General features: G+C 36.7%; 1 long non-coding RNA gene across 1 annotated transcript in view; it reads right to left on the reverse strand.

The window, feature by feature from the left end:
• Nucleotides 1-245: 245 nt before the first annotated feature.
• Nucleotides 246-23,056, reverse strand: part of LOC122791093 — a 668,635-nt gene continuing 645,824 nt past the window's right edge. Inside the window, exon 3 of the long non-coding RNA XR_006363070.1 lies at nt 246-329. This is a non-coding gene — a long non-coding RNA (uncharacterized LOC122791093). The remainder of the gene's footprint in view (nt 330-23,056) is intronic.

A 23,056-nucleotide genomic window follows, 5' to 3' on the forward strand; every position in this document is an offset into this window, starting at 1 on the left:
ATAAAACTTGTGTCCAGGACATGATCCTCAGAACTAACAAAATAACACTGCCCATTCAACCGAGAAATCAAGTGTGCAGTAGGAGGTGCGTGATTCACATCTGGGAATGGTAAAGTACAAAGAAACAGCAAGAAAGAATGTGCTGGCCAGGTATGTCAAATTACACAAATCAAAGTGTACAAAGCTGTGCCATTCAAAGTGCATATTACAACAATATAAATATAGAAATACTAGCCTACCATATAGTCCAAGAAGCCAAGTGGGTCCTGATTAATTCCAGTTTAGAGTAGCAGTGCATGTTAGATTTGTAGAATATTACTTCAGGTTTCCTGAAATTAAATAATACAAAACACAACTTAAGAACACTAAGCAAATAAATACATACATACATATATAACCAGAGAGCCACAATAAGTGCAAGTGTGATTAGTGCATTAAAGTCTATTGTCTACAATAGATATACAAGGAATATTTGAATTTGTCATATGTGGCCAACTCCATAATATTCATTTAGAAACTGTGTGCATAAGTGGCAATTTAGACATATAATGTCCAATTTTTACTATCCAAAACTCAATATATTTGTAGACAGAATAAGTCAAACTAAAGAATCTAAGGGGCAGATATTTAACAAAAGCTATGATGACTGTTGTCACACAATACTGGAATACAGAAATACCCCCCTGCAAGGACTCGGTCTCAACTGTTAGCAAACAGAAGGTTGAAAAATGTTGCCAATTTCAACTAAATTGCTGGTGTCTGGAAGTTAACAAAAAGTATAGGAAATAATGGAAGGAAATCAGCAGAAACATAAATGCAACTATGATAGAAATTGTAGAAAGCTAACACATTTTCAGGTTAGATACAAAGTAAGAATCCAACAGCCATTAGGAAGCCTACAGTCTAAGTCGGAAGCTATTGATAATGCATTTGACTTGAGATCCTTTGTAGGCTATAGAGAAGGAGGAAAACTGCACAGAAAAAAATAGCAGACATTTGTTCAAGACAGCTGTACCAAAAACAAAATTACAGGAAAATCGGCAACTAGAAGGGTCATAATCACTCCTACTGGAAGAAAATAGAGGCTGTGAGAACTGTGACAGTAAAGAGATGTGATAAAACTCCAGAACCAACTGATATTGCCAATATCCTGGCAGATAGGTTCAGTGTTAACTTTAGCCCCCTCTCACCACCTAAAGGGCCCATCTCTATACCGGAAGAATGCAAAATTCCTGTAATCATGGCTGCACAGGTAAAAACCACACTCTCCAAAGCCAAAAACACAGCATCCATGGGTCTTGACAACATCCCAGGCTGTGTTCTACATGAACTACAGAATGAACTGGCATCCCACCTAAGCACCATGTTCAATCATAGCCTCACCATAGGCTTTGTGCCCACTGAACGGTTCACAGCGATGGTTATCCCACTCCACAAGGGGGGAGCCACCATGGACACTGAGAACTACTGCCCCATTAGCCTAACGAGCCTGGTCTGCAAGGCCATGGAATGTATCATCATGGAACTTATAAACAAAGACATTGGTAATCTCCAAACTCTGAACCCCACCCAGTTCTGGTTTGTAAAAGGCAGATCATGTCTCCTAAACCTGATAGACTTCTTTGATGCAGTCACCAAAGCTGTAGAAGACTGTAAGGTGATTCACACAGCCTATCTAGATCTCGCCAAGGCTGGATTTATAGATAAACTCACTAAACTAGGTATAAATCTATGTCACAAGATGGGTGGCCAACTAGCTCACTGACAGAACCCACACTGTGAAAGTAGCAGACTCCAAATCCGACTTCAGATCAGTGACAAGTGTTTGCATATGCATTAGCTACTAATGTTCCCATAGCTACTCCTGACATTTGTTTATAGTATTTATTTTCAAACAAGAACACATTATGTTCCAATATTAGCTGCAGTACATCACATATTAAGTCAACTTTGAAATGTTGTAAATTAGCATGGGCCTGAATATATTTTTTGATCATCTCTATTTTAAATGTATTCAGAATACAAGTGAACAAATAATTCACATTAAGTGTCACTAGATACCAAGTGACTACTGAGTTACATTCATTCCATTCAAATAATGCTTTTAGAAACTCTGTACTATCCTTAATAATGGTGGTAGATGTGTTTAATACACATTTTAATTCTGATTCTATGTACTTAGATATAGCTTCTGTAGCCCATCCTCTAGCTGATACTATTGGGCATAATGGTGGTCTTAACAAGTACTTATGTATTTTTGGGACTCCATAGATTATTGGAATAACTGGTTTTACTATAAGCAAATACTTATATAATTGTTCAGTAATTGAGCTTTTTATACAGAGTTCAAGTTTATTGGCAACTACCTGCTGAATGTACATAACATCTGACTTATTTATACATGCATACTCATTGGTATTCAGCATAGCTGACATTGTGCTATAGTAGTCTTTGTCTAAAACGACTAGTCCTCCCCCTCCTTTGTCTGCTGGTTTTATAATAATTTTATCATTGTGTTGTAAAGAATCTATAGCTCAATATTTTATTTCATTTAAATTAAAAAAAAATTCTTGTGTTTGTCATTAAAAAATGCACAGATATCTTGATTGCATAGAAGAAAAAAAGACATGTAAATGCAATTTCGTACAAACAGTTTAGAGTCTGTTAGCGTTTTAGAAATATCCGTACTAGCTGCAGGCACAAAAGTTAAGCCTTGGTTTAATACCGCTATCTCATTGTCAGTTAATTGGTACTGTGATATATGAAAAACAATATTTTCTTTAATACCTGTTTCACAGTCATTTAGTTGATCTGGTTGCTTCTCTTCCATTCCCGCTGACTGTAAGAGCATTTGCGTTTCAGAGACCCATACATCACCATTCGGCCTGGAAAATGAATGCTCTCCAGCAGAGTATTAATGTACAGGTAATGCCCACTGTATTACGAGTCCACTGCTTCGGGGCAGCATATTAAGGTGTCATGGAACTCAGATTGTAACAAAGCTAACGGCCAACATTATTTTACACTTACTAAGTTGGACTTTTGCTGTTTGGCAAGTCTAAAATTAAAAAAATAGAAAAGTGTGTGTGTGTGTGTGTGTGTGTGTGTGTGTGTGTGTGTGTGTGTGTGTGTGTGTGTGTGTGTGCACATGCATGAATGTGAGTGAGATCGATCAAGTCATTATTTTGTACTTGCTAAGCATCGCTTTTGCTGGTTAGCAAGTGTAAAATTAAAAGAAACATTAAAAAAACAGAATCAGTGTTTGCATGTGTATTTCTCTCTGCATGTGTGTGTGTGTGCATGCTTGTGTGGATGAAGGTGGAAGCGAGTTTGTGTGAGAGAATGACATTGATCAAGCAGTGGTGGCAGCAGCATCAGTTAAGAGGTTTGCATACCTGTCAACCTCTTATCTCAAGAAATTAGGATAAAGCCTAAAATAAAATAAAGAGGGGCAAAGGCTCAAAATTAGGAACGGATTTCAAAAATTGCTGTTATATTAAAACATAAAATTAGAAAGTTGCTAAAATAAAAGAAATTGTTTTAGCATGAGGAAAATAAAGTCTCAGACTGGAATGTATTTCAATACTTGGTGACTTCAATTCCAAGTGATTGCCAACAAACCACAAATTTTATGAAAATCCCCAAATTTAATCACAACAGGTAAAGGATGGTCTAACAAAAACAAGACAAAATATTCCAAAGAAAGACCATCCAACATGACCAATTATAAAACCAAAAATGTAAAAATATGTCTAATACCTAAAGAACCAACATGATTAGCTAATACACTAGATGGTTTATTCAGTTTACTATCAACTATGCAAACAACAAGCTGTCGACATTTATGCTGCCGAAAATCAGATTGCCGTTTGCACAATGTCAAGAGTATGGGTTTGTCAAACACACTTATGTGACTGCAGTAGTGCATTCTCATATGTTCAACAAACTGTACGGAGATCATGGTACAGTGGGGATTGGAAATTCATCCATATCCCCACTGTAGGGCGATCTCGAGTTGGAATATATTATTAGCATGGCCCCACACAGGGGGTGCAGGGGGGCTTGCCCCCCCCTGCAAAAACATGACATGTACAGAAGTTTGATTTACACCAGCTCCTATACAGATATCACATGATGTTTTCAGTGGCAATGTTGACTCAAATGCGTCGATCATTTGGGTCGGCATTGTGTAGGAGTCGAGATTCTGGGTTAGGGTGGTTTATTTCGGTATTGTGAACGGCAAATGTTTTGCCTTTTGCAGTACTGATACGAAACCAGTTTATTATTATTAATGCCATTCAAATATATCAAAATGTGTTCCTTAAAAGGGTGATTAGTCTGGCTGACTTAAAAACATGAACAGACAGTACATACTGCAAAACAGACCAAATCAGTAGTTCTACAATCAGCATAAATATGATTAGTATCCGGATACATAAAATTAGGTATAGATAAAATATACCTACAGGCACTATAACTGTTGCATGGAAATGTGCCACTACATTTCAAATCTATATGACAATGTCTGCTATGCCTATGACATACTCCCCATTTAAGTGACTTATTCCTAAATGAGCATTTGGGCTTATCACTCAGAATTCTCTTAAAGTCATCAATCACCATAAGTATAGACCAATTTGTCACTTAACAGTATTACAAACCTCAATAATATTACTAGAATAAGTCAGCACAGCCATAGAAATATCATTCATATTTCCAGATCCCACACTCACTGCATTAGTTGATTCAGAAAAATAGGGTTTGGCACTAGTACTTCTGCCGGGCATAACTTCAGAAATAGTAACCACAAAACAGAACATGTACAACAGCAAACATAAACCCGTTCACGTAAAAAATGGTAAAAAAGCTGCTATGTAAAAACCATGAAAGGAAGTGTATAGTCCTTTATTTCACTACTAAGCACTTTTGTCTCGCATAGACTTGAGTAAATTATAACTACTGAACAGCCAAATGTGTATATCTCAAGGCTACCAATCAAAACCAGTAAGAGTTAATCAATGATCCTTAAAGCTACATCCAAAAAAGACAATTCAACCATAGTAAATACAAAAATGGCAACAATGAACAAAGTGCAGATAAATAATATTGCAACATATAAACATAGCACATAAAAAATAAATAACCTGATCTTTATTTTACCTCAATATCTAATTAACAAAAATACAAACATACAAAATCAGTATAATTAAAACTTCTGCCAGATGTTAAAAGTAAAAACAGTTCACAGTGTTTGAGCAGCAAATAGCAAATAAATTGCTTCAACAGTACATACAATACAGAAATTGTCCTCTGAATAGACTAGATTTTGTCAGATGTTCACAAGAAACCTAGTCATGTTATGGCTGCTTTGTTTTTTTAAAACACACAGTAAAGATGTGCAATAATTTAACCCTGGTTCTTTACATGCATTTAACCTGACTTGCCATTTAAATTCCTTCAATTAAAATTTATTATTCAAGTCACCACCTTGATCGCTGTGTCACCCTGTCAACCATAAAAAAGTAAATTTATTAAAACTACTGCATTTATGTGTCTGTCTGCTCAGGGCATTTTTGGTGATACACTTGTGAAAATCACAGAAATGCTCACATATCCTGTCCCTAAGCCTTCTTCTGGTTTTGTCCACATAAAAGGAAATAAACTACATTTTTGGTGTTGCAGTTTACTCTACACAGACAACTTGGAGTTCTCTCAAAACCTTCCACACAAACATATGGGCCATTGTCAATGGATTTACAGTATTCACACACACCACATTTATTCATAATGGAAACTCCATTGTACTCTAACCAGCTGGAACTACTCTCAATGATGTTTTTAAGATTTTCACCTTTACTGTATGTGGCTAAAGGAATCTCCCCAGTCTCCCCAGTTAACTTTCTCCAATGAGTTAAAAAATGAAGTTCCAGTTCGAACTCAATATTCCTGTAATTTTGTAAGCCCGCTCATTGTAGGGGATTACAATGGCATGTTTCATATTATTATCCTTTAGTTTAGGATTAAAATTAACGATTACTGGGCGTAGGTGTATCAAAGTTAAAGTTACTCAAAGTAGAGTACATTTTGTCACTCTGTTATTAATAATGTCCACCTTAACATCCTTTAACAATGTATTATATTGTCTATCCTCAAACATCTCTACCAATGTCCAGCTGATCAAAAAAGTCACAATTATCTGTCACTATTCATGAAAGTTGCACCATTTACCCTTTTACAATGCTCCTCTTATGGAACAGAGGGTAATCAATATTAAAAAGAAAAAAAGAACTGGAATATGTTTTTTTTTGAAAAAGGGTGAATTTGTATCTCCCTTTAGCCACATCCTTCATTATAGTGACATCCAATTAATCACCTTTATCGGCTTCACTGCAGGTGAATCTTTAAAAAGTTGGTTGTTTTGTTGAGAAAACCCATAAATTCCAATAGTCTGTCATAATCACTTTTCCAAAAAATTTGAATGTTATTCAGGAATATATAAAGTACCTTATATATGTACACAATATGGGAAATTAAACACATATTGTGACTCCCACAAATAAGACTTGCATAAAGGGGTGTACATTTTGCACCCATGGCCTCGCCCGATACCCGATGAAAAAATTCCCCTTCGAAAAACACAAAATTATTGTGTAAAATGATGTCCATAAACTGGTGTACAATCAATAAATCATAATTGGAAAAAACAGTTGACTAGAAACAGAAATAGTATAGCTCTCTTCAACTACATAACCGCTACTCAAAAAGTCATTGTGCATATCATTAGAAACCAGAGAGAGAACTTCATCTTCATTATTCATCCTGGCAGTCCTTATAAACTGATCTTTCAAAACATTCCTATAAATATGATAAGGATGCATACTAGATCTATGGAATATGACATTATTCTTACTTAATTTCTTGTACAAGGCTGTATTGACTGAACCATCATTACTATTATAAACTAAAACCTCCAAAAATTCAATAGCTGTGTCAGAATATTTAAAAGTAAAGTTCAAAAAAATGATGTTATGCAAATATACAATAAATCCATGTGATAGCTCCAAGGAGCCTGTCCATATAAAAAAAAACATATCCACAAAATGTACACAATATTTAATATAGGGAGCAAAACAGTCCCCTACAAAAATATTCAGGTCCCATAAAGCTACCACCATATTCGTGCAGCTGTTGGCACAGTCAGTGCCCATAACACCAGTTCTTTGTAAATAAAACTTATCATTAAATACAAAAAATATAAAATCAAGCAATAGGAAAATCAGATTAACCTTGCTGTTTGAAAATTCAGTAAAACACCACAAAAATTGTCTGATATTGCCAACCCGAAAATCATGAGGTATGACATTAAATAGAGATTGATGCAGTGTTCTTGGCCTTAGAGAGAGCACTAAGGACCGGATTCCTAGTGATAGCAGGGGGAGTTATAATTGATATTTCCTGAGGGAAATTTGAGGAAAAGAGAGGGATAAAGATGGAGCTGAATTTGTTGGCCACTAGGTTTGCTATATCTTCTGGCTCAGAATAGGTGGCTTCATTTACAATGAGCCCTGCTCAGACATCTATATTGTCTTTGAGGTTGTGGGCAAAGCTGAAGTGGTTGTCCTTGGCCCGGGATGCCAAATTTACCAAAGATTTGGCTTTGGTGGACTTTATTTGCCCTCTGAGCTGTTTAGTTTGCTTACAGTACTTTTACCCTGCAGGATGCTGCGTCGCCTATTTTTTGCCATGATTTTCTTCATTCTGTTATACGGCCTATTGATTTTGTGATTCCACCAGGATAATTTGTTTTTTGAGTTAGTTCTGTAATTCTTCCTGGTGGGTACAGCTGCTGCTATGCAGCTATTAACATACTTGTATAGAGTTTCTGAGACCAGTTTGGCATAGGCATCAGTGTTTTCAGGGTTTATGGTGGCCTGAAAATTTTCCAGGTTATCACTTAATAGCAGTAAGTTAGCCTTAGAGTAGTTCCTGAATATTCTAGGGTTAGCTGGTGGTCCAGGTTTTATTTTTACTTCAAAAGAGACCATTTTGTGGTCTGACCTTACCAGGGAAGACATTACAATAGGGGGGTTGCCTCTTTTCCAGGGCAACCCAAGGCATTATTTGTATTAGGGAAAATTTAAAAACAGCATTGAGGAACTTCCCCTACTTGTGATATGTACAAAGACATTCCAAAAACATGCATCTGGAGCATTTCTCCCTGGGCCTCCGCTGAAAACAGGCTCTGTGGAACCTAGTCGGACTTTCCCGGTCAACAAATGTTAAATAAATAAATGTACTCTTGTTGAAATGTGAATTCCCCCCAAGCTTTCTGTGTTGGAGGGAAGCCTTCTAGCTTATCAGTGGCAGTGGTAAGCACTAGGTAACCTATCTACCACATAAGGAGTGGTTTGGTTCTGGCCCAGAAATTGTAGTTATTGGCCATTTGGGCAGTTTTTCCATCTCTCTCAACTTTCTGATTTAAAAGCCCGCATTTGCACTTGTTTCCCCACTTTCCTGTAACTAGTTTAGTCCAGATACAGATTCTTAGTTTTATCACTTGAATTTGCTTATTCATGATCAGCACTTGTTCAGAACTTGTAAGCACTAAATAACCTACTAATTACTACAGCACTCAACCTTCCTCATTACCTAGAGGAAAACAGTTTTGGTACTTACTCGCCTCACTTGCTTAGAGAACAATAGCTCTTGTACTCACTTTCCTCACTTATCTAGAGGAAAATAGTTTTTTATTCAGGAAAGTCCAAGGGTCAACTCCCAGTGTTCTCTCCTGTCTATCTGATTAATCTGGGCATCTTGGGGCAATGTAGAAATTGCCTCATGTACACAGACAACCCTCTCCTCCTACCACCCAACACTACAACCTGTGAGAGATGCACTTATCTAGCCAAACTGGAGGTAAAGCTCTCTCCAATCGACTGAACTTGACAGTCAAGAGGAGAAGGTAAACACTTGCACCACACCACACTCATCACATAGTCTCACCAAATCTACACCACCAAAATCCACACATAGAAACACAGAAACATTTGCGGAGGCTCTTAATAATAATCTGCTCAAGCAACAGAGACTTCCAAAGCAGAAATGCAAGCAACCTCCACCCACCAACACAACCCAAATGACACATAGCCCGCAGACTCAGTGTGCCACTCAACCAAACCCAATAAGGCAAAACAGCGTACCCAAAACACTAGTCATAGGTGACTCTATAGTCAGGCAGACTGATGTCCCACTCACCAGGCTAAACAAGGAGAAGGTTACTACCAGCTCCTGTCAGGTGCCATGATCCGCCACATAACCCACGCACTCAGGTCACTCCACAACAAGCACAAATATGACTCTGTCATTGTCCATGTTGGTGTGAATGACCTGAGATGTACCTTCCTGGACTACTTGAAAAGCGACATGGAAGAGCTCTACGATCTTGTAGCCCAGGCAGGTATGACCCTAGCCCTGAGTAGCATTCTGCCATCACCCAGATGCTGCAGTACAAGGACAAAATGATTGACTTCAACAATTGGCTAAGCTTCTGGTGCCATTCTAAAGGGATCCAGTATCTGTCTGCCTGGGATGACATGGTCGACAGACCACGATGCTTTACCAGAGATGGCCTACACCTGTCACCCCTGGGATTCCGGATACTGGCTAAGGTTCTTGCCACTCCTATAGTGCCTTTTTTAGGCAAGGTCCAAATGACAAATTCACCACCGTAACAGGAACAGGCAAGCAAAAACTGAGGGTGATGCTACTCAATGCTAGAAGTCTAAATCTCAAAATGCACTCACTCGAGGCACTCCTTAAAATGGAGAACACTGATATCTGTGCAGTGACTGAGACCTGGTTCAAGGCTCCAGAGAGCACCCCTGCACTATCAGTCTATAACTCATACCAGACTTTTCGGCCAAGTAACCTGGACCAGAACACCAAAGGCGGAGGTGTGTCCATATTCATTAAGGATATCCACACCTCCAGGCTAGTTGCTCAGCATAATGCAGCTGAGGTTATCCAAGTGCAACTAACTCTGGACAAAACTGCAATCCAAATTGTAGCTTGCTACAGATCACCCACCATGCCCCAGGATTCCCACTCCTCTTTTCTTTATGTACTGGAAAATATTAGGGTTCAACCAAACACCCTAATAATGGGCGATTTCAACTACCCCACCATTAACTGGGAAAACTACTCATGTACCAAACTCCTTCGCTCAGTGCTTTCTGGAATTCATAAACTCCAATGCCCTGGATCAACTTATCCACACCCCCACCAGGGGCAACAATATCCTAGATCTAGTCATTACCAACATGAGTGACCAGTGTTCCACACCTGAAGTCAACGCCTCATTGGTCCGATCCGACCATAAGCTAATTACCCTAGATATCCACATCAGCCCCCCCCCCCCCCCCATTAAGGAAACCATGGTAAAAAATTTCTCCAAAGCCAACTTCATGCTTCTTAAGGCAGAAGTGGTGAACTTCATGACACCCATGCAGATGGACAATACAGTTACGACTACTGAATCCTACACAATTGCACTTTATAAGCACTTACATGAGTGCATGGATCGTGCTATCCCAAACAGAACCAAGACGCTATCCTCTAAAAAAAAGGAAGCCAATCTGGTGGTCTCCTGCCATAAACAAACTGTACAACAGAAGGAAGAAACTGTTGCAAAAGAGAGTAAAATCCCATGAGTGGAGGAACTCCCTGGTCAGCCTCAGTAACAAGCTGCGATCCCTGATAAAATCCTCCAAAGCTAGTTACAAAAACAAAATCGCCAATGATTCTAAAGACAAACATAAAGCATTCTATAGCTATGTCAAGAATCTCAATGGCAACACTCAGATCTGCTCTGAGTTACAGCCCAATGGCACTAAATATACAGACCCAACTGATATTGCCAACATCCTGGCAGATAGGTTCAGTGCTAACTTTACCCCCCTCTCACCACCTAAAGAGCCCATCTCTATACTGGAAGAATGCAAAGTTCCTGTAATCACGGCTGCACAGATAAAAACCACACTCTCCAAAGACAAGAACACAGCATCCATGGGACCAGACATCCCACTCTGCATTCTACACAAACTACAGAACAAACTGGCACCCTACCTAAGTACCATGTTCAATCATAGCCACACCTCAGGCTTTGTGCCTACTGAATGGCACACAGCAACAGTTATCCCACTCCACAAGGGGGGAGCCACCACAGACCCCAGGAACTACCGCCCCATTAGCCTGACAAGCCTGGTTTGCAAGGCCATGGAACGTATCATCATGGAACTTATAAACAAAGACATTGGTAATCCCCAAACTCTAGACCCCACCCAGTTCAGGTTTGTAAAAGGCAGATCATGTTTCCTAAACCTGATAGATGTCTTTGAAGCAGTCACCAAAGGGTAAGGTGGTTCACACAGCCTATCTAGATTTGCCAAGGCTTTTGACACCATCCCCCACTCTGGAATTATAGATAAACTCACTAAACTAGGTATAAATCCCTATGTCACAAGATGGGTTGCCAATTGGCTCACTGACAGAACCCACACAGTGAAAGTAGCAGACTCTTATTTTGTATCTATTTCTCTGAAGTACAGGCTAACACAGAAGGTCTTTGGCTAATGAAGTTTGCAGATGACTGCAAACTAGGAGCCATAATCGAAACTCCTAACAATGTGGACATCCGACAAAAGGGCCTCACTGAAACAGATGCCTGGTGTCAAAGCCATGGCCTCAAGCTCAATGCCAAAAAGTGCATTGTCATCCCCTTTGGTAAAAACTCTGTACCCATGAACTATAACATAGGTGGTAGTATACTTAACACCGAAAGTGTGATAAGAGACCTTGGGACACAGGTGGGCAGTAGCCTCTCCTTTGATAATCACATTGCTACAGTAGTCAGGAAATCCTTCTACATGGCACACCTCATCACAAAAGGTTTCTCATCCAGAAAAAAAGAGGTAATTGTTCCCCTCTACTCATCACTCATTAGACCCATTATAGAGTACAACACCCCTTTTGGTATGTACCTCACAAGACATCTACAACAACTGGAAAGGCCACAGAAATACCTCACAAAGAGGATTACCAGCCTCAAACAGATGCCCTATGCAGACCGTCTCAAAAAAACTCCAGCATTACTCCGTCGCATATCACCTACTCAGACGTGATCTCTGCCTAGCATACAAAGCTGTGTCAAACCCAGAGCTGTTGGACATGCTCCACTTAAAGAAATCCCAATCCCTCTGAGCTACACACTCTAGGGATCTAAACCTTGTCACCACAATAAACAGAACATGCCGGAGGGATAGATTCGTGTCCCACAGACTTCCCATACTCTGAAATAAACTATCTATATCAAACAAAGCTCCACATTAGCACTCTTCAAGAAAAATCTTGATGATTGGATGGGAAATAGGAAATTCACCCCGGGGATCACCTCTGTGGCTCTGCTCGACAGTGGTACAGGAAAATAATTTTCTTGGGTGGCAAAAGCCAGGGTACGTTTTGGCTGGGCTTGTATAGGCCCCAGGGCCGATAGCCTAGTACCTACCTATGAACCTATGTGCACACGCCCCATTCCTAGTATGTAGGTGGCTTAGAAAACTGTGTCCAAGATGAACAGTAACAGGGAGTGGAGGCAAATGCCAGCTCAGGGGTAGAATGAGGCCTCATGGAGCATTTAAAGCATTCATTTCAGAGGGGGCTATTAGAGAAAACTAATGAGATAACATGAAGCAGAGTATGATTAGAATCCTCCAGTCAGGAGAGTTGCAGGATGATATATTGCAAGACCTAATAAATCAGACTGAGTCAGAGAATGAGATTTCCTGGGATGATATAATGGAGAAGATAAACAAAGGCAACGGAAAGCAGATGTCAGAGGGAAACAGTGGAAAGAGGACATATGCAGATGCAGCAGCTACATGGGAAGGAGGGAAAGAGACAAAAAAAGAGAAGACAGCACAAAAAGAAAATTTACAGTAAGAATACAAAGTAAGAAGGAGATGGAACTGAACAGATATGATGTACAGGGCAATTCAATTCTAACATTGGAAACAAAGGTTCAAGTTGTAAGTGCATTTATTCTAATTAACAAAGAGATTTTTTGTGACATGTTTTTTGAGACTTTAGAAGCCATGGAAAGATGTTTGTTTGAATATGAAAAAAGACAATTACAATCCTTTGAATGAATATATATATATATATATATATAAATAATAAGGGCATCTTTCTGAAAGACTGAAAAGAAAGTACACATACAGTTTCAAATGGAAGCAAATAGAGATAGACTTTAAAAGAACATTTAAAGAAAGTATGTAAAGAAATAATAGACATCTCAAAAGTTTATGATAATAGGGGTTTATGGACTGCTGCATGTGACTGTAATAATATCCTGAAAATGGAAATCGACAGAACTGTAAATATTCCATAGGTTTATAGGCTGGTACTAGGCTATCGGCCCTAGGGCCTATACAAGCCTAGCCATGACAATTCCCTGGTTGTTTATACCCACAATGTTTACTTCCCTGGACCCCTGTCTATTAGGGTGAATGACATGATTCCTGGGGTGAATTTCCTATCTCCCATCCAACTGTCAATGTTCCTTTTGAAGAGGGCCAAAGAGGCGCTCTGCTCGACATGTATGGGCAGTCTATTCCAGAGTCTGGGGAGTCTCTGGGTCTGGAACCTATCCCTCCAGCATGTCTTATTCATTGTGACAATGAGGTTTAGTTCCCTGGAGCGTGTGCTCTGAGGGATTGGGAATTCTTTAGGTGGATCATGTGCAGCAGCTCAGAGTTAGACATGGCCTTGTAAGTTAAGCAGAGGTCACCTCTGAGTAGGCGATATGCGACAGAGTATAGCTGGAGATTTTTTAGACGGTCAGCATAGGACATCTACTTTAGGCCTGTGATTCTTTTAGTGAGATATTTCTGAGGCCTTTCCAAATGTTGCAGATGTCTTGTGAGGTACATACCAAATGGGGTGTTGTACTCTATAATGGGTACAATGAGGGATGAGTACAGTGGGACAATGACCTCCTCCTTTCTGGATGAAAAGCCCTTTGTGAAGAGATGTGCCACATAGAAGGATTTCCTCACTGCTGTGGTGATGTGGTTATCAAAGGCGAGACCACTGTACACCTGTGTTCCTAAATCTCTCATTACACTTTCATTACTTCGAGTATTGCCGCCTATGTGGTAGTTCATGGGTACGTGGTTTTTCCCAAAGGGGATAACTATACATTTCTTGGCATTGAGCTTGAGTCCATGACTCTGGCACCAAGCATCCGTTTCTGTAAGGCCCTTTTGTAGGACATCTATATCATTTGGAGAATCAATAATGGCTCCCAGTTTGCAGTCATCTGCGAACTTTGTTAGCCAGAGTCCCTTAGTGTTGACCTGTACTTCAGAGAAGTAGATGCCAAACAAGACAATCCCAGGACTGAACCCTGAGGTACTCCACTTGTCACTTGTCTGGAGCTGGATCTGGAATCGGATATTTTTACAGTATGTGTTCTGTCAGTAAGCCATGTGGCAACCCATCGAGTGATGTGGGGATTAATGCCCAGCTTGGTAAGTTTATCTATGATTCCAGAGTGGGGGATGGTATCAAAGGCCTCGGCGAGGTCCAGATAGGCTGTGTGGACCATCTTACCCTCGTCCTCACCTCTACAGATTGATTCAAACAAATCAATCAGGTTGAGGAGACAGGATCGGCCCTTCACAAACCCGAATTGGGTGGGGTCCAACATTTGAAGGTTGCCAATGTACTTGTTTATAAGTTCCATAATAATGCATTCCATGGCCTTGCAGACCAGGCTTGTCAGACTGAAGGGTCGGTAGTTCCCAGGATCCAGGATGGATCCTCACTTGTGAAGTGGGATGACTGTAGCTGTGCGCCATTCAGTGGGCACGAACCCTGAGGTGAGGCTGTTAGTAACAAGGGTACTGTGATATATCTGGGCAGCCAAAGAATTGCTATTTTTGTGAAAAGGAAGAAATTTAATTAATAGTTGTGACAAGAAAAAAAAAAAAAATATATATATATATATATATATATATATATATATATATATATATATATATATATGGGTCTACTTCATTTCACCTAACTTCCAATTCACTGACTCTCATTTGACTGAGACCAAATGACTGAAATTTCATTTCACTGACACTTCATTTCACTGACAGTTCATTTGACTGACAAGTATTATTAGCAAGAAAATGGAATATGCCCCCTTCCCCACTGTAGTGCGACCCTGGAGTTAGAATATATAGCTGGGGGGTGTGGGGGGCACAGCCTCTTTTACTAAGCAATATTATATCAAAACTTAACAATATCATATGAAATGAATTTGGGGGCTGCACCCCCCCAACTATATATTCTAACTCCAGGGTCGCACTACAGTGAGGAAGGGGGCATATTCCATTTTCTTGCTAATAATACTTGTCAGTCAAATGAACTGCCAGTGAAATGAAGTGTCAGTCAAATGAAATTTCAGTGAAATGGGGTCAGTGAAATGAAAGTCAGTGAATTGGAAGTTAGGTGAAATGAAGTAGACCCATATATATATATATATATATATATATATATATATATATATATATAGTAAAATAGGACATGAATCAAAAATATGTGAACTTGAATGCTATAATGTAAATAAAGTGGGCATTTATGGATTGATTGTAAAGAAAGACAGGATGAGCTAAGTGCTACAAGCTAAGGCAAACAGAAAGATAAAGAAAGATTTGAAGAGGAAAAAGAATTTGATAAAACTGCAGAAAAAGGGAGATGCTAAAATATATAATAAAGGAGATAAATTAGGGAGAGAATCAGAAGTTAGTGATGAAGAGGACACAAGTCAGAAAAAAGGTAAGAGAAAGAAAGACTTCTATTGGTTGAAAAGTTGAAGCTAGATAAAGAAAATGTAAAGATACTGATATGAAGGAAAAAAAGGAAATGAACGAAGCCTTTCTTATAAAGGATTAGTACAGGATAATATCTCCTAACCTGAAAAATAGAGAAAGGAATAACCTAAGGATTTTTTCTCTGATGTTTATTATGAAAAATATTAGAATATCAATTTTAGAATGGTGCAATAAATGTGATGTGATGTGGATATAATTATTTTAGACATGCAAAGAAAGATTACTCACACAAAAATTACTGATGGGGTAATACGGAACACAGGGAATGAACAGGGTTCAGGAATAGCAATTCTATGTAGAAGGGGTAATTAAAATTTTGGATGTTTTACTAGTAAAGATGGGAACAGCAACTATTATAGACCTAAGATGGCAATACAAGTGTATAGAATTATTGCTACATATGCATATGTAACTAGTAAAGAAAGTGAGAATTTATTTCAGAAAATGTTGGATTAAGTTTTGCAGCAGCAGAACTAGCCACCCAGTGGTGTAAACTTTGTTTCTAGATAATTGTCACTGTTGAAGTGATACCCAGACCCCATATGCAAAAAGGGAAAAATGTCATTGTGGATAGATGGGATTATGTTTTTGTTAACATGGATATAATTACAGAAGATTTCAATTGTGACTTAAGAAGTAATAAAAGACACACTAAAAAGATGATGAAATAATAATATGAGGAAGATTAGTTATATGAAACAAAAACATATGAACGTACAGGAGAGGTACTTTAAAAACTGAAGGAATATATATAATGGAAGAAGAAACTATTATGCTGGATGGTTTGCAACATTTGGCAATATGGGTAGAAATATATTATAATGAAGAGTATATAAAGATAGGAAAATACATAAAAAGAATAAATAAAATGGAATGAAATGAATAAAGAAAGAAATATATTAAATCATTATGCAAGGATCATATTAACATAAGAATATTTTACATCATCTGATCAGAATGGTGGATTGATTTTAAAAGAAAATATAAAAATAGTCATTTAATGTGAAAAAAACTGGAATATGCTAAAATATATAGAAAAGCAATAATTTGGAAAATAGATTATTATGAGAAGAAAAATATTTATATGAAAAATTATTAAAGAATTACAGAACTATTATATAGACAAAATGCAAAAAGCAGAAGTTTCCCCTTATTCAAGTAAAAATTTAAAAGAGGATAGCAGTATAATAAGAGAAATGAAAGACAAAAAAGGTAATGAAAAGAAAAGTCAGCAACAAATAATGGAAATTGTAAATAATGTGAAAGGTTTAGTAAAAGAAATGTGATACAAAGATGTGGGAAGTTAAAACAAATTCTGAGCAAAATAACAGAGAACTTGGTAAAGAGATTACTTTATATGAATTAGAAAATGTATTTAAACAGTTAAATGTAGAATCAATATCAGGTCCAGATTGTATTGAGTTTGAAATGTATAAAAATGTATAAGGATGGAAGAAAAAAAACATTTAATATTCATATTTACCGAATGACTGAATGATGGATTAAAATATAAGAAATTATATAGTGGAATATTAAAATTTATATTGGAAAAAGGGGATACAAAAAATTGGACACCAGTAGTTTTAAATAATACAGACTATAAAATATTTATGAAAATAATACAAAAGTGATTTGAAAGGAAGATGCAATATATCACAGAGGAAAGTGTATATGGTTATAAGAGGAAAAGGATGTCAGGAATTATTAATTACAGTGAGAGAAATTATAGACAATATAAAAAGAAAGAAGATATAAACTTTATAGTTGGTAATATTAATAAAGCATTTGAGTCTATACATCATGGTATTTGTAGAAAATAATGAACATACAATATTAACAAGAAGGTCAACCAAGTGTGACAGCAATAAAATAAGGATTTTAATTAATGGACGGACAAATAAAGAAATAAGTATGAATAATGGTAGAAGGGAAGGGTGTCCTACAAGAAGTATTTTACTTACTTTGGTTACAAAAACATTAGTTGGAGAGGTACATCAGAAAATGAAGACTGCAAGTTATAAAATCCTAATGGAGGTTGAAATTCCTGTTATGATGTCTATTATAACAACTAAAAACAATGAGTGGATGAGACAAGTTATTATTTACTTTTCATTAGGTTTAAAAGTAGCGGTACAGTAATTGATAAAAAATAGTAAAGGACTGAGTGACAATAAAAACAGCAGGTATTCAATTTCCTATGAAGTAAATATTTGTTTTAGGGATACATTTTGATAAAGAAGATCATAAGAAAGGATGGGATCTAATAAAGGATATTTATAAATTATGGAAAATGTATAGCTTAATGTATAGGAAAAAAGTCTCTCTCATTAATTCAGTATTACTAGGAAAGATAGCATATTTATCTAGCAGCATCATTATTCCTGCAGCATATGAAAAATTTTAGAACTATTTTTTTCTTTGTATGGGAATCAAGACTAAATCCTGTTAAAAGGGGCATTTTATATATTGGATAAGGAAAATGGAGGACTAAGTATGATAAATCCAATACTGTATGCTGCTTCATTAAACTTATACAATGTATTGAAATGGTTAGGTGTAAAGAACAATAAAACAGTGAAAATTATGCTGAAGTATAACTACCAAGAAATTTTGAGAAAATGTAAGATTATCTAAATAAAGAAACAGAGCAATCAATAAAAGATAAGAATGTGGAAAATAAAAATTAATGAAGCTGAAGAAGATAGAAAGTTGTGGTATTATAATATTATTAAGACAGAGTATAAATCCATAGAAAAACATTTCAGAAGCAAAGATTAAAGTGATTAAAAAATAAATAGGTGGGGTAAATACAATGTTGAATGTTAAGATTTTTTTATGGGGGTTGGGAATAAAAAGAATACCTGTTAAGGCAAATATGCTTTATGAGAAGAAAAATGAAAGAATATGCTTATATTGTGAAGATTAAGAAACAACAGAACATGTTTTCTTAAACTGTGAGAGAGGTACAAAATTGTGGAATAAGCATTAAAAAGTATGAAGACAAAAATGGACATGATTGAATATGGACATTATGAAAATATAAGTAAAAACCTGAAGACAGATTTAGATAAAGTATTATTTGTAATTTGTATAATATGGAATGAAAGAATTAGTAAAATTGTGTTTAATGGAAAATGTATACTGAAAAGAGTGGAGGTCGATATAAAAATGGCAAGTTCTGATGTATGAAGTATAAAAACTAATCAAAATAATTGTATAAATACGTGTGTGTGTGTGTATATATACTTACATATATACATTAGTTCCCCTTTTTAACGTTGCAGCCCAATTCACTGATTCTGAAAACAGCAAAATGAAAATGACGGAACTGCAGAAGCATGAAGCCCCAGAACATTGGCTTTCCTCTCTGGGAAAGGAACCACTTGGCCACCATGTTGAACTTTGCCCTTTCTCTGCTATAGTGCAAACTCTGAGTTGGTATATTTAAGTAGGGGGTGGGGGCAAAGCCCTCACTTTGATGGCTGTAATTTATGGGGTTTTTTTGTTGGTGGCCAAGTGGTTACTTTCCCAGAGAGGAAAAACAATGTTCCAGGAAAGTAACCACTTGGCCACCAATGAAAAAAACACAACCATAATAAATTACAACCATTAGAGTGGGGGGCATAACCTAACTTCAACAATATCCTTTCATATATTTGTTACCTTCTGGCAAAATAAGCAGTATTTACCCATAATGATACCATTTTATGATAGATGACAGTGCATACATCTCTAATTCCTCCTTCTTCCCAATCATTTAAATGATAATTCATAGCTAATTCATAGCTATCCTAGGTTTATTAGGATACTATAAGAAGTTACCATAAGAAGTTTAGCATTAATTTATTAAACTGTTTTTTGTAAGATTTAGAGGGATGAAGAGACGAAGTTTGTATGAAGTAAAGTAACTTGGGGAAATGATCAATTTAATTATATATAATTTGTCTTCCATTGAAAAAAAAATTATTTCCTCTCTGTATGAGAGTTTTAATATTATTTAGGATATTAGTATAGTTTATTGTAATTATTTTATCTTACTCATTTGTTAATGTAACCCTTAGGTATTTAATTATGTTGTCAGTAGCTATATATTTAAAAAAATCTTTATCTAAATCTTTTTTACTAAAATTTATAAGTAACATCTTTGTCTTATTTTCACTAAATTTAAGTCCCAAGCACATTTGAAAATGTTCATTTGAGTTAAACAGAGCTTTTAATGAGATGCCATTATCTTTCAAGGTTAGCAGAATATCATCTGCAAACAGCTGAACTTTCATTTCTAAACTAGTGTCAGGTTGTAAGTTTGTATCCATTTGAATAATATTTGTGAAAGGTTTGATGACTATAGCAAACAATAATGGAGACAAGGGGCATCCCTGATTTATGCCCCTAGTGATTTCAATAGATCCAGGAAAGGATGATTCAGTCTTAATATAAGCTAAATATTTTTCATAAAGGGATTTAATTAGCTGAGTACATTTTTGTGAAAATAAATATTCCTCTAAAACTAACCATAAATAATCCCAGTGGACAGAATCAAAACTATATCTATATCTATATCTAAACCGACTATAGTCATGCTACTCTTTTGTAAGATTAATATATAATCTATTAAGGATATGATTCTTTTAACATTATTGTATGTATTTCTGTCTTTTATAAAGACAGTTTGATTTTCATCTATTAACAATGGAAGCAGCTGTTTAATCCTTGCTGCATGTATCACCATGAACATCTTGTAATCTACATACAGTAATGATATCTGTCTATAAGATGAACATTTACTTGCATTTTTCTCTGGCTTCAAAATTGGTGATATTCATCTTTTACTAATGTAAACACTTTTAACAACAATGCTAATGCTTATTTAGTTAGTAATTTAAACATTTCTGGACTCATATTGTCTATTCCCGGGACTTTATTTAGCTTTAAATTATTAATTTGAGATTTAAGATGAGTCGTGGTTTATCTATTAACTTTATATGTTCACCTGATAATTTAGTTTTAATACGTTTTGTAAAGAAAGACGAACATGTTTTGAGGATTTTTTTTCTTTTTGGTTATTGACTTTATGAAAATATTTAAAAGTCTCTAGAATTCCTTCGCTAGCTGATATTTTCTTATTATCTGGAATGTATATTTTTGTAACTTATTTGCTTTTGCAATCTTTTTAAATCTATTTGCTAGGGGTAGATAAGAGCATTAAGTTTGTCTTTTTAAGATTAATGTGGGGGTTGTTATTCTCTGCCAAGGAGCAGAAATGAATGGAGGAGTACTGAAGTTAACTTGTATATGAATATAATAAATTGCACTCATTTTGTTACTTGGAGTTTTCTACTCTACTTGTTGGAGTGGGTAAGTTGCCATTACTGAAGCACCATTTGGTTACTGGTTGTGATTTTGTGCTCTCTGTCACCTGCACTATGTTTTGGTTTTAGGTTCTTTAACAGGGATCTCTGAGAAGTAAAATGTTTCTACATATTCTGCCAAGGTATACAGTTTTAAAGGAAAGTTGCAATCTATAGAAGTGTAATTTGTTGAGGGAGAGAATGAATTTGGGATGGCCTGGATGGAGGACAAGAGAAAGTTTTTACAGTCATCTGCCTGTAGGCATTTTACAGTGCTATTTTTAGGGGAGGATGTAGTGATTGAAATGTGCCCTGGGACAGATTTCTTTCTTTCCAAAAATGTTTGGGTGCACTGGTAGCACTTATTTGCTATTCTCTCAAGGATACAGATTTAGTAACTGGAAGTGTGTCAGTATGGTTTGTGAAGTAAAATGCTTGCAACCAGGAATGCGTTTGGTGAGATCTGTTTTCATTTATATAAATGTATGATTGCCTATGTCGTAAGTGATGCTTTAATAAAAATGTGTCTTGGTTAAAAAAAATGGATACAGTTAGTTGTGCTGGTTGCTTTTTGAGACAGACAATGTTTTTCATCTGGAGCATTCTGTTTCCAGACTACCAAGGACATGTCACTTTTTTAAATTATATTGCTGATTTCATTTGTTATCCAGGGATATTTATGTCCTCATAGTCTTCTGTGAGTAGTGGGAATATAGAATTTTGAGATGTGCTAAGAGTGCTGATGAAGACAAATAAGGAGCCTTCTGGATCTTTGATGATGTAGAGGGGAGACCAATCAACATTGCTCAGTTATTGGTCCAGAATTATGAGTTTTTGCTCAGAGAATGATCAGGTTATGATCAATTTGGGTACACAGTTTTATGTTCTTAAAGAACCAGAAAGGTATTACAGGACAGTGATCACTGAGACCACTGGGTAAAATGTTGCCTATACAGCAATTATCTACAGAAGTGATTTTAAGATCTGATACTGTATGGTTTCCTGTGTTGAAAATGCATTTGGCTGGTTCCATTACTAGTTGTTCTAAGTTGTATTGGTGCAGAAATTTATTTAATTGGCTTGATAATGAGCCAAAACAGTTGTAGTCAAGGTCATTCAGTATAATAGAAACATGGTAGCCATTACGGAATATTTTCTAACTGGGTGTCCATAACAGAGCTGGCAGAGGAGGGAGGGGAACAGAGATAACTGTACTGGCAAGATGAGCGTTATGACTAATAGGTTGGCTGCTATCTAGTTTGGTGCTCTATTAATTTGGCTAGGAGTGGTTCATCAAATGAAAATGCCTGTGGCACAGAACAGCATATGACTTGCGTAGTATGCATTCCTGTACACTATTTATAAATACAGTTATTCTGTCAGCTGATGGTCAGTACAGTGGTCTGTATCTACGAATTGAAATACTAAATGCTTCATATTAAGCACAGTGTGCAGAAAGCACTTCTGCATATATGCTGTATGTCTATGAATCCTCTGGCTCAAAATTAGCACAAAAACATGACAGACATGTCCAAGTACAAGGTTAGACTTCACAAGACGGAACTGTACGGATAGCATGCTAGCCCTTCAGGTTGTTGACAATGGACATTGGCATGATTAACATATATGTGTTACTTTATAATGACATCAGTTACTTTAGTCCAGAATTTCAAAATGATAATCCTTGCCATAGATATAATTTTCTTGTCTTTTTATGGATGACCTTCAAACAGCTGTAGCCAACAAATCGTACCCAGGCAAAGAGCG

The sequence above is a fragment of the Protopterus annectens genome, chromosome 16.part0 (genome assembly GCF_019279795.1).
Source record: "Protopterus annectens isolate FY-2018-M chromosome 16.part0, PAN1.0, whole genome shotgun sequence".
Taxonomy (NCBI): Eukaryota; Metazoa; Chordata; order Ceratodontiformes; family Protopteridae; genus Protopterus; species Protopterus annectens.